At 40.9% G+C, this 14,664-nt stretch overlaps 1 pseudogene; it reads left to right on the forward strand.

The window, feature by feature from the left end:
* The first annotated feature begins 21 nt into the window (after positions 1 to 21).
* Positions 22 to 13,000, forward strand: LOC141250175 (uncharacterized; annotated as a pseudogene).
* The last annotated feature ends 1,664 nt before the right edge of the window (positions 13,001 to 14,664 follow it).

Here is a 14,664-nt window from a genome sequence, read left to right on the forward strand (position 1 = left end):
CACATCAGGTGGTGCCAGTTAATGTTTCAAGTTCATGTTATCAAGGTTGACGATCCTGATGCTGATCAAGTTATATATATAATTGTTATTTTTACAAGTCTTCCGCTGATGTAATTTGTATTACAATTTCACATTGTACTGATTTTCCGCATTATTATGTAAGACTTTGATATTATTTATATATATGTGTTATGTTTTGTTCAATGATACAACCCACTAACCCAGCTGCTCTAGTTGACCTCAATACCGCCACCCTTGAAGCAATCAAGCAGATAGTGGCTCAAGCAGTGGGTGGATTGATGCTCATATGGTTCCCCCAGCATCCCCTATTCCACCAGTTGCTGCCATAGACGCTGAAACAGAGGAGTCTGTACCTCATGCTCGTGAACGCAGAGCTGGAAGGAGCTATAGTCGGGCACTAAAGGCCATAAGCACTATGAAGCATGATTCCTATGATGGAACCGGGGATGGTGTGAGAGTCTTTTACTGGTTCGAGCACATGGAACGTCTATTCAAAAACATTGTGTGCAAAGAATCTGAGAAGGTACACATGCTCCAACTGTATCAGGTAGCCAAGATCAACGATTGTATGAGATGCGCCAGGCTGATGAACCAAATGCTCCAATTGCTCAAGGTTACATATACCTAGATTCTACCTCCATATGCATATTATTTGATTCTAGTGCTACACATTCCTTTGTTTCGGAGAGTTGTGTCAATAAGTTAGGCTTGAAATACAATGATACATGCGAACCATTCATAATAAATCTTCCCAACAGGGAACAATTGATAGGAACTAGTCGGTTGTCAAGATTCCCAGTGACCCTCCAAGGTCGGGAGTATGAAGCTGACTTAATCTCTATTGCCATGGCTCCATACGACATTATTCTCGGGATGGATTGGCTGACACGTCATGGGGCGGTAATTGACTTGTGTACAAGGACATTGACAGTTTCATCTAGGGGCCATCAAGTGTGTAAGTTCAAGGGTCAGAATGACGCCGATAATGGGAACTTGATTATACTATGGCAGCATTTAAGCTACTTCGACAAGGTTGTGTCAGGTATTTGTGTTACTTGGATGCACCCGAAAAGAATGAAGTTCTGGTTCACGATATTCTTATTGTGTGTGAGTTTGAGGATGTCTTCCCAGAAGAAATCCTAGGTCTACCCCCTAACCGTGACATGGAGTTTACAATTGAGTTGGAACCATGAATGGTGCCGATCTCAAAGGCACCTTATCGAATGGCTCCAATAGAAATGCAAGAACTGAAGAAGCAACTTGAAGAGTTTCTCGAGAAAGGATATATTCGACCAAGTGCATCTCCTTGGGGTGCCCCCATCTTGTTGTCACGAAGAAATATGGATCTTTTAGACTTTGCATCGATTATCGAGAGCTGAGCAAAGTCACCATCAAGAACAAGTACCCCTTGCCGATGATTGATGATCTTCTAGATCAGTTACAGGGTGCCAAAGTCTTCTCCAAGATTGATCTGAGATTGGGTTACCACCAACTAAGGATTCGTGAGGAGGATATCCCAAAGACTGCATTCCGGACAAGATATTGACACTAAGAGTTTGTAGTAATGCCATTCGGACTAACAAATGCTCCAGTTGTGTTCATGGATTTGATGCACAGGTGCTTTAGGCAGTATCTAGACAAATTTGTTGTGGTGTTCATTGTCGATATCCTAATTGATAGGAGATTGTTATATGGTGTTAACTAGCGACTATTAGATTAGGTTTAGTGGTGTTTAGGTGCTTAACGAGTGGTATGCCTGGAATCCGGTTTGGAGTTCATTTATGGATTAGCGGGATGCTCGTAAGCGGTATTTAGTGGTTTTATTATGGAGATCCGCTTGTTCTCACTTTTAGTGCATTTGGGATGGAGCTAGAGGAAGTATGACACACCTACACCCCAGGAGAAGCCGAGAGGCGAAGCCGAGAGGCGAAGCCGAACTACCTCGACGCTTGCAGAAGATCGAAGTCCATCTCAGGAGAAGAAGTCACGACCGAGATGGAGCATCACGACCGGGATTCAACCTTAGTTGAAGACGTCACGACCGAGACAGGTATGTCACGATCGTGACTTGGACGCAGTTGAGGTGTCACGACCGAGATCCTCTATCACGATCGTGAACATCTACATGACTGAGAACTGGAGCAAAATCACGATTGTGACCCCTATGTCACGATCGTGACGCGGACACGGACAACCCATTAATTAAAGATTTGATCCGAGATTTTATTAGTTATTTCCACATCTTTTGATTTATTTTCATTTATTTTTATTCCCTTTTATTAGAGACTATATAAGATTTAGGAAATTAGGTTAGGATGGATCTTTACTTCATCATTCATTCATACTTTCATTTACGTAGAATTCAGCATCAGCCAAGAGAAAGCTTCCACCTTTGTTCCACTTTCACCATCTTCCCTGGTTTGTTTTCCCATCAATCATTCATATGTATTCATTGCTTTCTATGGCTATGTCTGGCTAAGTTCATTATAATTCACTCTTTAGGCTGAAGCCATTGTTCTAGGTTTGTTGTGAGAATTTTTACGCTTATGTTCTAAGTTTAATTTCAGGATTGTTTTATAATCTCTTGTGCTTTATTAGTATCATTGATTGATCTTGATTTTATCTAGGTTGCGAACTGGGTTAATTATTATCAATCATATTGCTAGGCTTGATAATTCGATTTGAAAAGTCTTGTCTTTAGGTAGAGAGCATAATTTGCATAGACTATTTGCGAGTGCTTATTGTGTAGAGATTATAAACCTTTCTCGAGTATTGGGGATTTGCCAATGGTATTGAATAGGCCTACTTATCTTTGATCTTCATGCTGTTTTGCGTTTGAATCTTGGGATTTCCTTGGTTATTGCATAATAAGGGTCTCCAGGACTATTTGGACTAGTTGCTATTTACGAACAAAGAGTAGGACAACCGGATTAACCAATTCAGAATATAAGTTAGTAAAATTCGATGATCAACATTCCAATTGAATAATGCACTGATGCTAGAAGGAGTGAGCTTCATACCCATAATTGTTTACAACCCAACCAATATATTGCTTTCATATTTGCTTAGTAAATTAAGATTCGATAAAACCCCCCCAATTGTTACTACTTAGTAGCATATTAGGAAATAAACTATCGTTCTGGCTCTCTTGTGATTCGACCCCTGCTTACCACTTTACTAGTGGATTCGTTAGTTGATTATCTTTGATAGGCACAACCACTTTTAGCCTTCATCAAATTTTGGCGTCATTGCCGGGGAGCCAACTGTTATAGTTTATTTCTATTTGTGTTACTACTTTAGTGTGGACCTATCTTATGGTCCACACTCGTGCTACTTATTAAAATTTGCTTGATTTCAGTCCAGAGATAGAGCGGACGCACCTGCTCAACCTGCGACAATCTCTACACAACCTTGTGATAGAATCAATGGCTGCAAGAACGTTGCGAGAACTTACGGAGCCAGACCTGATGCAACAACACATGGGAGTAACGCTGCTTGCCCTAAATGTTGGTGCTACGTTCAAGCTCAAGACTGGTTTCATCAATCTGCTACCGAAATTCCATGGCCTGGTTGGGGAAGACCCGATTATGCATTCGGAGTGAGTTTCACGACATCTGCAGCTGCAGCAAGCCGAGTAACATCACCGACGAGCAGATTAAGATGAGAGATTGGTCTTAAATTAAAGGATATTGCGCGAAAATGGTATTGTTTGCTACCCACAGGGAGTATCGACACTTGGGAGAAGCTACACAAAGCCTTCCTTAGTAAGTATTTCCCGTCCAAGAAGGCTGTTGCTTTGAAAAGAGCGATTGCTATGGTGGAGCAACATGATGACGAGTCGTTGTACGACTACGTCGAGAGGTTCGCGAGATTATGTGCTAGTTGCCCATTCCATGGGTTCGAGGAGAAAGACTTGGTGACCCACCTTTACAATGGGTTACTTGATAATGAGAGAAGGCTAGTAGACTGACAGGCGTAAAACGGTCGTTGGCCCTATCAAAGATAATCCAACTAAATACTCCACTAGTGAAGTGGTAAGTCGGAGTCGAATCCCAAGGGAGCCACAACGATAGCTTAATTCAATTTGTGTTACCAAATAGTAACTGGGGGGGGGGGGGGGGGTTTGGTTGTAAACTAACTAGCAATATTAAAACGTGAATTGTTGGATTTTATAAACTATAACGATGGAAAGCTCACTCTTTTAGCATCAGCGCATTATTCTTATGGAAAGTTGATCATCGAATTCTATAAAGGTTATGTTCTTTAAATAAATAATATAGTTGTCCTACTCTTTATTCGTAAATAGCAACTAGTCCAAATAGTCCTAGAAACCCTTGTTGTACGCAATAACCAAGGAAATCATAAGGTTCAACTACTCAACAACATAAAGATCAAAGATATATAGGCCTATGCAATACCATTGGCAAATCACCGATACTCAACACAGGTTTATAATCTCTACAAAATAAGCACTCGCAAATAGTCTATGCTAATTCTGATTGCTACCTAAAAGACAAGACTTTTCAAATCGAATTATCAAGCCTAGCGATATGAATGAATAATAATCAAGCTATTTTTCAACCTAGATAAAATCAATATCAATCAATGACAATAATCACACGAGAATATAAAACAATGCTGAAATTATTATTAGAACATAAACAATAGAATTGTGACAAACAATTCCTAGAATAATGGCTTTAACCTAAGAGTGAACTAATGAAAACTTAGCCAGACATAGCCAAGAGAAAGCTATACATAATTATGGATGAACTAACCAGGGATGAAGGTAGAAGATGGCACAAAGGTGGGAGCTTTCTCCTTGGCTGCTGAATCTCTAAGAATGAATTTGTGAGAGTGGCAAAAGATAATTCTAACCTAAAAACTAAAGGTTTATATAGCTTCTAACCTAAAAGATAGAAAATAACTGAAATTAAAAGATAAAATAGTGAAAACAGATAGATTCCCGGGCTTGGATCTGCAATTGGGCCGGGTCCATCACCGTAGTGTCGATCGAGACATGTGTGTCTCGGTCGAGACTTTTTTCCCAGTCTTCCAGGATCGGCGTGGCACTCGATCGCTAACTCCAAGTCGCGGTCGCGACTTTCATGTTGAGGCAAAGTATCGATGGAGACTTTTGAGTCTCGGTCGAGACATCTATGTCGAGGGAAAATCTCGATCGAGACATTTGGAGTCGTGGTCGAGACATTGGAGTCTCGATCGAGACATTTGAGTAGCGATCGAGACATTGGAGTCTCGGTCGAGACATTTTCTGCAGAAAAGTGTTGTTCGTAGAATTGCCATAACTTTTGACTCACAACTCCAATTGAGCCCATTTGTTGAGGTAATCAAGTAGACTTCAATATCTAACTCCTAGAATTGGAATCACCTCAATCAGACATCGGATCGGGGAGAACGAGCCATCTAAACTCAGCTCAATATCTCAGCACCTCTTCCTAGCACTTCTTCTCTCTTCTCTTGGTGTAGGCATGGTATACTTCCTCTAGCTCCATCCCTAATGCACTAAAAGTGAGCACAACCGGGACCTCCTTGATAAAACCACTAAATACCGCTTACGAGCATCCCGCAAATCTATAAATGAACATCATACCGGATTCCGGGAATTCCACTCAATAAGCACCTAAACACCACTAATCCTAAGCTAATAGTCGCTAGTTAACACCATATAATAACCGCTGCTTGTAATGGTAGTGTGCTGAATTTGACTCCTGCAAAAGCCAGAGTCCGAATAAACAAAATTGCTGAAGGGACTAGAAGTTTTGGGAGGACGTATACAAAGAGAGGAGCTAGTGTTGTAAGATCCGGAGAGGCTTAATGGAAGAGCGAATTTGCTGAATTAAAGAGTTTGATAAAGGGAATGGCCATCGGTAATCAGACGCCCACACGACTATGCGGTATTTGCGCAGGTGAAAGCCACCCTACTGATATGTGCCCGCAACTCCAGGACCCGACGATTGCTGAAGTTCACGCGATGGGAGGTTTTGGACCTCCTAGGCCTCGCTACGACCAAAACAACAATTACAATCAGCGGGGCAATGATAACCCTGGGTTTAGGAGAAACGATCAGGTAGGTGGACAAAATCAAGGCTACTACCAGAATCAATACCAAAACAACCCCTACCGTGCTCCATATCCACCGCATCCCGAAGAGCCATCAACAAGGGAGATGTTGCAAACACTAACAAAGCACTTCACATCACATGTTCAAGCCACAGAGTCGAGCATAAGGAATCTAGAGAAGCGGGCCACACGGATAGCGGAGGCAGTCAATAATTTAACACAGCAGAGCTCATGCAAGTTACCGTCGTAAACTATAGTAGCTCCGAGAGAAAATGTAAGTGCCATCATGATACGAAGTGGACGAAAACTCGACGAAAAGCTGGAAGAAGAGATGCTGCAAGAGAAAGCTGGGCAACTGTCATGACTGAGACACCAATGTCACAATCAAGACTTTGCCCCAGTTGAAACGTCACGATCGAGACAGGTTGATCACGACCGAGATGATGGTGATTTGGTTTTCAAAAAAGTTGACGAAGAAGGTCACGACCGTGACACTGTGTCACGATCGAGACTAAGCCCCAGTTTCCACCATCACGATCGTGACCAGATATCTCGACCAAGACCCAGTGCTGATGTTCGTGACTCCAAACCGCTAAGTGCCGACGACGATTATGAGGACATAGGTGACTTCAAGCTACGACAAGAAAACTATGTGAGGCCCAACTTTCCTCCGTTGTACTACAAGAAACCACCTGCACCATTTCCAGAAGCCTTGAAAGACACGCGCAGACCTGCAAACGACAAGGAAATCTTTGAAACGTTTAGTAAGTGTGAGGTGATCATCCCTTTGCTTAAACTTGTCAAGAGTGTTCCGCGCTATGATAAGTTCTTGAAGGAGCTCTACACCATGAAGAGGAGCCAAAAGCTGAAAGGGAAACAAAAGGTGCAGGTCAGCGAGAGAGTTTCTGCGGCCATCTAGCAGAAGATAGCAACTAAGTGCTCGGACCCAGGTATGGTTAGTATCTCATGTACCATTGGTACGACTAAGATTGATAGGGCCATGCTAGGTTTGGGTGCTTCTATTAATGTTCTGTCTTATTTGTTATACAAGTCACTAGGATTAGGACCCCTGAATGAAACAGGAATTGTGATTCAGCTAGCTGACAGGTCTATGGTTTACCCAAAAGGGATAGTCGAAGATGTGTTGGTTATAGTGGATAATCTTGTATTTCTTGTGGATTTCTATGTGCTGGATATGAATCATGATGCGCAAGCTGTACCTATCCTTCTTAAAAGACCCTTTATGAGGACAGCCAAAACTAAGTTAGATCTAGACACCGGGGCGCTTACACTCGAGTTTGACGGGGATGTTGTTAGTTTTAACATATATGAAGCTACGACACAACCCCAGGATGATAACTCGGTATTTTCTATTAATGAGGTTATTAAACCCATCGAACTATGTTTGGATGCACTACGCGCCCCGCTCCCTAATTCTTCTTTGGGCGGTAGCCCCACCTCTCTAACCCCACAGGGCGAGAAACCTGCTAGTACTGTTGTGCAGGTTACGAAGAAAGCAAGTGCACGACCCCAAGTTGAGTCTAAGTGTGGGGAAAGTAAGAAGAAAAAGGTAAAGCAAAGGTGGAGAGTCGCAGAGGTGAATGGTCTAAGGTTCAAGCCTTTCCATAACTGGTTCATACAAGAGATTATGAAATCGGAGGTTCCAAAGGAACCGAAAGACGCTGGTTGAATCATTTTACGTCGTGCCACGACGATAACTAAGGCGTTGATCGGGAGGCAACCTGAGGGAGCATTACTGACTTTTCTCCCATTATTCTGTTTTGTTTTTGTTTTCTTTTACAAGGACTAGCGGGACCAGCATCAGGAAGTCATCGGAGGAGGAAAGAAAACGATCACATACCACAGCTACTTGTGTCATGATCGTGACACTATGTCACTGTCGTGATGCGGTCGACCATTAGCCCCCTTTTACTCCTCACAACCGAGATAGCACCACAACATTCCACGGTCTTCTTCCTCTCCCCTTTTTTTATGGTGTCCTCTTTTGATGCATTGAGAACAATGCGTGATTCAAGTGTGGGGAGAGGAGTCGACTTGTCGAGGTGTTCACTGCTGATGTTTTTGGTGCTTTGCTATTCTGCTGTTTTTATGTTTTTGAGTCTATGCTGATGTGTTTTGTTGTTTTTCTATCTACCGAGTCTATACCGGATATTTCTTGAACCTTTGATTTTATTGCTATAAAAAAAGAAAAATAATCAGAAAAAACAAGGAGAGTAAGAAGTGATTGGATCGAAAATGGGGGCTCCAACAAAAAAAATAAAAAGAACAAAAGAACCAAGCAAGCAAAAATGGATAAAAAGAAAAAGGTGGGTGCCTGAAAATAAAGAAAGAAAAGAAAGAAAAAAAATAGTTCCTACCACTTTAGAATTTTGGTGAAAACCCGAAAGGGCACCGGGATTACATTGTTTGTGATTATTTGATTGATTGCATCATTTATTGGCGTCGGAGACATAAGAAGGGAGTTGAAGGATTGTCTCGGGTTTTTAGGATTCACCAAGGAGGGATAAGAAGTTAGTAATTAGCCTTTTATTCTTCTGTTTTTAAGCTTATTGACATCCATACTTCGCAAGCTCACCCTTTCACTATTTCATTAGATTTTCTACACATTATTGGCGGTTGTATTAAATTCTAAGATTATATTTCTATTTCTTGGAGTTGGATGCATATTGTTGTGGTTGTGCTATGCAGATTTCTTGATTAGGATTGGTGGTTGTGATTTATGGTTTGATTACATTGATTAGTGGTTTAGGACATTAATTGAAGAGGAGGTATAAGAAATGTATAAGCGAGTGGGAGACTCGATTTTTATCTTCATTATTATTATTTATGTACCCTTACCATTAGAGGAGATTAGGAGTCCACTTGTGCTTTATTGCGCATCACTTGGTTCGATTTGATTATTGTTATGAAGTGGTGACATATGAAGTGGAGACATAAGGAGGGATTTGGTAGGTCATCTCGGAGAGATAAGAAGATAGATCGGAGTTAGGTTAGTGCTCGTTTTACACTTGGAGTTTGAAGTATAGTCTCTAGCAGACTGTCTCTACACTTACTGCAGACCTTTGTGCTTATAGGAGGAGTGAGTTTTATTTTGCTTACTCGAGGACGAACAAGGTTTAAGTGTAGGGAATTTTGATAGGAGATTATTATATGGTGTTAAATAGCGACTATTAGATTAGGTTTAGTGGTGTTTAGGTGCTTAACGAGTGGTATGCCCGGAATCCGGTTTGGAGTTCATTTATGGATTAGCGGGATGCTCGTAAGCGGTATTTAGTGGTTTTATTATGGAGATCCCGGTTGTGCTCACTTTTAGTACATTCGGGATGGAGCTAGAGGAAGTATGCCACACATACACCCAAGGAGAAACCGAGAGGCAAAGCCGAGCTGCCTCGACGCTTGCAGAAGATCGAAGTCCATCTCAGGAGAAGAAGTCACGACCGAGATGAAGCATCACGACCAGGATTCAGCCTCAGTTGAAGATGTCACGACCGAGATAGGTATGTCACGGTCGTGACTTGGCCGCAGTTGAGGTGTCATGATCGAGATCCTCTATCACGATCGTGACCATCCACAGGACTGAGAACTGGAGAAAAATCACGATCGTGACCCCTGTGTCACGATCGTGACGCGGACACGGGCAACCCATTAATTGAAGATTTGATCCGAGATTTTATTAGTTATTTCCACATATTTTGATTTATTTGCATTTATTATTATTCCCTTATATATAAGCTTTAGTAAATTAGGTTAGAATGGATCTTTACTTCATCATTCATTCATACTTTCAATTTACGTAGAATTCAGCAGCAGGCAAGAGAAAGCTTTCACCTTTGTTCCACTTTCACCATCTTCCCTGGTTTGTTTTCCCATCAATCATTCATATGTATTCATTGCTTTATATGGCTATGTCTGGATAAGTTCATTATAGTTCACTCTTTAGGCTGAAGCCATTGTTCTAGGTTTGTTGTGAGAATTCTAACGCTTATGTTCTAAGTTTAATTTCAGGATTGTTTTATAATCTCTTGTGCTTTATTAGTATCATTGATTGATCTTGATTTTATCTAGGTTGCAAACTAGGTTAATTATTATCCATCATATTGATGGGCTTGATAATTCGATTTGAAAACTCTTGTCTTTAGGTAACGAGCAGAATTTGCATAGACTATTTGCGAGCGCTTATTGTGTAGAGATTATAAACCTGTGTCGAGTATCGGCGATTTGCCAATGGTATTGCATAGGCCTACTTATCTTTGATCTTCATGCTATTTTGCTTTTGAATCTTTGGATTTCCTTGGTTATTGCATAATAAGGGTCTCCAAGACTATTTGGACTAGTTGCTATTTACGAACAAAGAGTAGGACAACCGGATTAACCAATTCAGAATATAAGTTAGTAGAATTCGATGATCAATATTCCAATTGAATAATGCGCTGATGCTAGAAGGAGTGAGCTTCATACCCATAATTGTTTATAACACAACCAATATATTGCTTTCATATTTGCTTAATTGCTTAGTCGATTAAGATTCGACAAAACCCCCTCAATTGTTACTACTTGGTACCATAATAGGAAATAAACTATCGTTCTAGCTCTCTTGGGATTTGACCCTTGCTTAACACTTTACTAGTGGATTCGTTAGTTGGGTATCTTTGATAGGCACAACGACTTTTAGCCTTCATCACTAATCTACTCCCCGAACGAAGGAACTCATGAAGAACATCTTCGAATTGCCTTATCAATTCTTCGGGAAAATCAGTTGTATGCCAAGTTGTCAAAGTGCGACTTTTGGTTAAAAGAAGTGTCCTTCCTTGGGCATGTGATCAACGAGAAAGGAGTAATCTTCAACCCATAAAAGATTGAAGATGCGGCTAATTGGAAGAAACCTTAAAATGTTAAAGAAGTGCGCAGTTTCTTGAGACTTGTAGGTTATTACAGACGGTTCGTGGAAGGAATTTCAAAGATCGCCTTGCCCATGACCGGTTTACTTCGCAAGGTTCATAAGAAGTTCATCTGGGATGAGAAATGTGAGGCCAGCTTCCAGAAATTGAAAAAGTGTCTCACATCTACCCCAGTTTTAGCGTTGCCTGAAGGAACTAAAGGGTATGTGGTCTACAGTGATGCTTTAAAGCAAGTTTGGGATGCGTGCTTATGCAGCATGGGAAAGTCATAGCATATGCATCTCGACAGCTAAAGCCGTATGAGGCAAACTACCCTACCCATGACCTGGAGTTAGCCGCAGTGGTGTTTGCTTTAAAGATTTGGAGACACTATCTCTATGGTGTGCGTTGCCAGATCTTCACTGATCATAAAAGCCTGAAGTATGTGTTCACTCAAAAGGAATTGAATATGAGGCAGCTTTGATGGTTAGAGTTACTCAAGAATTACGATATCGAGTTGCTCTACCATCCAGGAGAGGCCTACGTTGTAGCTGATGCATTGAGCAGGAAAACGACGGATGAGACTGCCATAGCCTTGCTCACTGCTCAGCCAGAATTGCAATGTGAATTGTTGAGAAGTGAGACTGAAGTATGGTTCAATCATCAAAAAGGGTATATGAACATGTTGGAGGTTCAACCAACCTTGTTATAGCAAATCAAAGAGAAATAGGTTGATGATCTTGTCTTGGTAAAGCTATGCAGGGAAGTCCAAGATGGAAAAGCGTCTGGGTTTGTGATACAGGATGATGGATCACTTTGGTTTCAGAATCGCATTTGTGTTCCTGATGTTGTAGAGGTTCGCCAATTGATTTTGAAGGAAGCTCATTCTTCAGCATATTCGACGCATCCACGCTCATGTAAGATGTATAAAGACTTGAAGAGAAACTTCTGGTGGTCAAACATGAAGTGGGATATTGCAGAGTTTGTGTCAAGATGTTTGACTTACCAGAAGGTGAAGATTGAACACCGTAGACCAGGTGGAGAGTTGCAATCCCTTCCGATACCAGTGTGGAAATGGGAAGACATTGCCATGGACTTTGCTACCGGATTGCCTAGAATTCGAGGGAAGAAAGATGCTATCTGGGTGATTATTGACCGACTTACTAAGAGTGCTCATTTCATCACTATCAAGTCGACTTGGGGAACTCAAAAGTTGGCTGAAGTGTTTCTGCACGAGATAGTACGTCTTCATGGTACTCTAAAAACCATAGTCTCTGACCAAGATGGTCATTTTATGTCAAGGTTCTGAAAAGAACTACCCAAAGCCATGGGAACCAAGTTGAGATTTAGTACTGCTTTTCACCCACAGACGGATGGTTAGTCAGAAAGGATGATTCAGACTCTTGAAGACATGTTGAGATCCTGTGTCCTTGATCGAACCTCGAGTTGGGAAAGCAGCATAAGTTTGATTGAATTCACCTACAACAATAGTTGGTATTTAACCATCAAGATGGCTCCTTTTGAAGCCTTGAATGGTCGGAAGTGCAGATAGCCTATTTGTTGGGATGAGAACGCTGACAAGATTTTGTGGGTCCTAGCTTGTGGAAAGGACTGCCTCAGATGTCGCGTTAATCAGACAATGAATTCTCATAGCCCAGAGTAGACAGAAGTCCTATGCAGAATTAAAGCGTAGAATGGTTGAGTTCGAAGTTGGTGACAAGGTTTTTGTGCGAGTGTCCCCCTCAAAGGGAGTGTTCAGATTCGGGAAGCGCGGGAAGCTTAATCCTCGTTATGTTGGACCATTTGAAATCCTCAATCGAGTTGGATCATTGGCTTATCGTCTGGCATTACCACCTTCTGCCCACCCAGTGCATAATGTCTTCCATGTGTCTCTACTGAGGAAGTACATGCCAGATGACTCTCACGTTCCCAATTATGATGACATCGAGATTCAAGAGAATGGAACGTATGAGGAGAGACTTGTTCGTATACTGGAATGAAGGGACAAGCAATTGCGTCGCAAGATGGTTTAGCTCGTCAGAATTTTGTGGTCCAAGTCCGGATCCGAAGAAGTGACTTGGGAAACCTGGGAGACCGAAGCCGATATGCATAGTCGTTATCCTGAATTGTTTTCAGCATAGTTTCGGGTCAAAACTTTCTTGAGGAGAGAGTGATGTAATAACCCCTGCTATCTTTTGAGCCTAGTCTCCTTTCGGTCAAGTTTCGGGGTCAAAAGGGTAGTATTGTAATAACCCTCTATGTTATACCTTAATAATTAAGTTGATACTTAATCGAGTATAAATTAAACCTTAATTATGTTTTGAAGGAATTTTCTTACCTTTAAAAACACCTTGAAAATACTTATAATTAAAGTGAAAATTGAAATCACCCTACAAGGGTAATTTATTTCTAGATTTGACAAAGTTATGGTAAATCACCATCTTCATCTATTCCATCAACTATTTGTAGGTTTCCTCCTCCTCCTCATAGAACAACTATTACAGCCTCTTCTTTGTCTTTTCCATGTGAGAGTTAATGCATTCTTATCTCTTCATCATGCACCTTCATCATCACCATTGTTCTATAAATAGGAAGCTTCTTCCTCACTTTCACTCCCAACCCGAATCTGAAATCCTCCTAACTACTCTAGTTCGAGCCTTTATTTACTTATTTTGACCACAAATTTGAATTCCTCACAAACTAGTGGAGCTCGACTCTTGAATCATCCAATTCCACTTCCGAACAATATCAATTCAACTCCAAAGATCGTAAGTCGTCCTTACACTCTAATTTTTCTGTGACTTCTATTTTTTTGTATTTATGAACTTCTCGTCCATAGTTTTATGAGATTCTTGAGTCTAAATTGTATTTCGACTCGATACGAATCCAACGACACCAGTCTCGTCCAGTTTTGTTGTCATTTGACCCTGAACGAGATATTCGAAATCCATTGCGCAGCCCAACCACTGAATTCTGGCGTGAACAGTGAGTGATCATAGTTTTTCCTTTTACTTAGTCTATAGTTCATATTTTCTTGATTTTCTTGATTCTAAGTTGTATTTAGTTTTTATACGAAGCCAATGATACCAACTACGTCTGTTTTCATTATCATTTGATCCCTGAAAGAGTTCTTCGAAGTTCATTACGCAGCTTAGCAACTGTTTTGACGTGACCAGTAAGTGCTCACGGTGTTCGCCTTTTCTAGAGGATATAATTCATATTTTATGGATTTTATAGACTCTAAATTGTAGATCATTTCGATAGAAAGCCAACGGTACCAATCATGTCTGATTCCATCTCCGTTTGAGCCTTGAACGAGCAATTCAAACCCAGCTGTGCAACAACATCTATTCTGCTGAGTTACATTCGGTGTTTGGAATCAAGCCCAAAACCTTATCCCCATTCGATCCGTATCAACATCTCATGATCTAAGGCAAGTGGAGGTTCGCTCTTGCTTATCTATTGTTTTTATTCCATATTTTGTCTTAATTAACAATGAATCGGTTGTTATATTAAGTTGGGATAAAATATTATTCTCTTGTTTGTTGGGAACTTTAACAACCTAAAATAAATATTATTTAGGTTGTATGCATATAGTGGATATACTATATATATATGATTATATTATTACCTGAGGGTAATAGATGAACTTTGTTGTGGGTTA

Source organism: Phyllobates terribilis, unplaced genomic scaffold (assembly GCF_046119375.1).
Source record: "Phyllobates terribilis strain yellow unplaced genomic scaffold, ASM4611937v1 Scaffold_5424__1_contigs__length_51774, whole genome shotgun sequence".
Lineage (NCBI taxonomy): Eukaryota > Metazoa > Chordata > Amphibia > Anura > Dendrobatidae > Phyllobates > Phyllobates terribilis.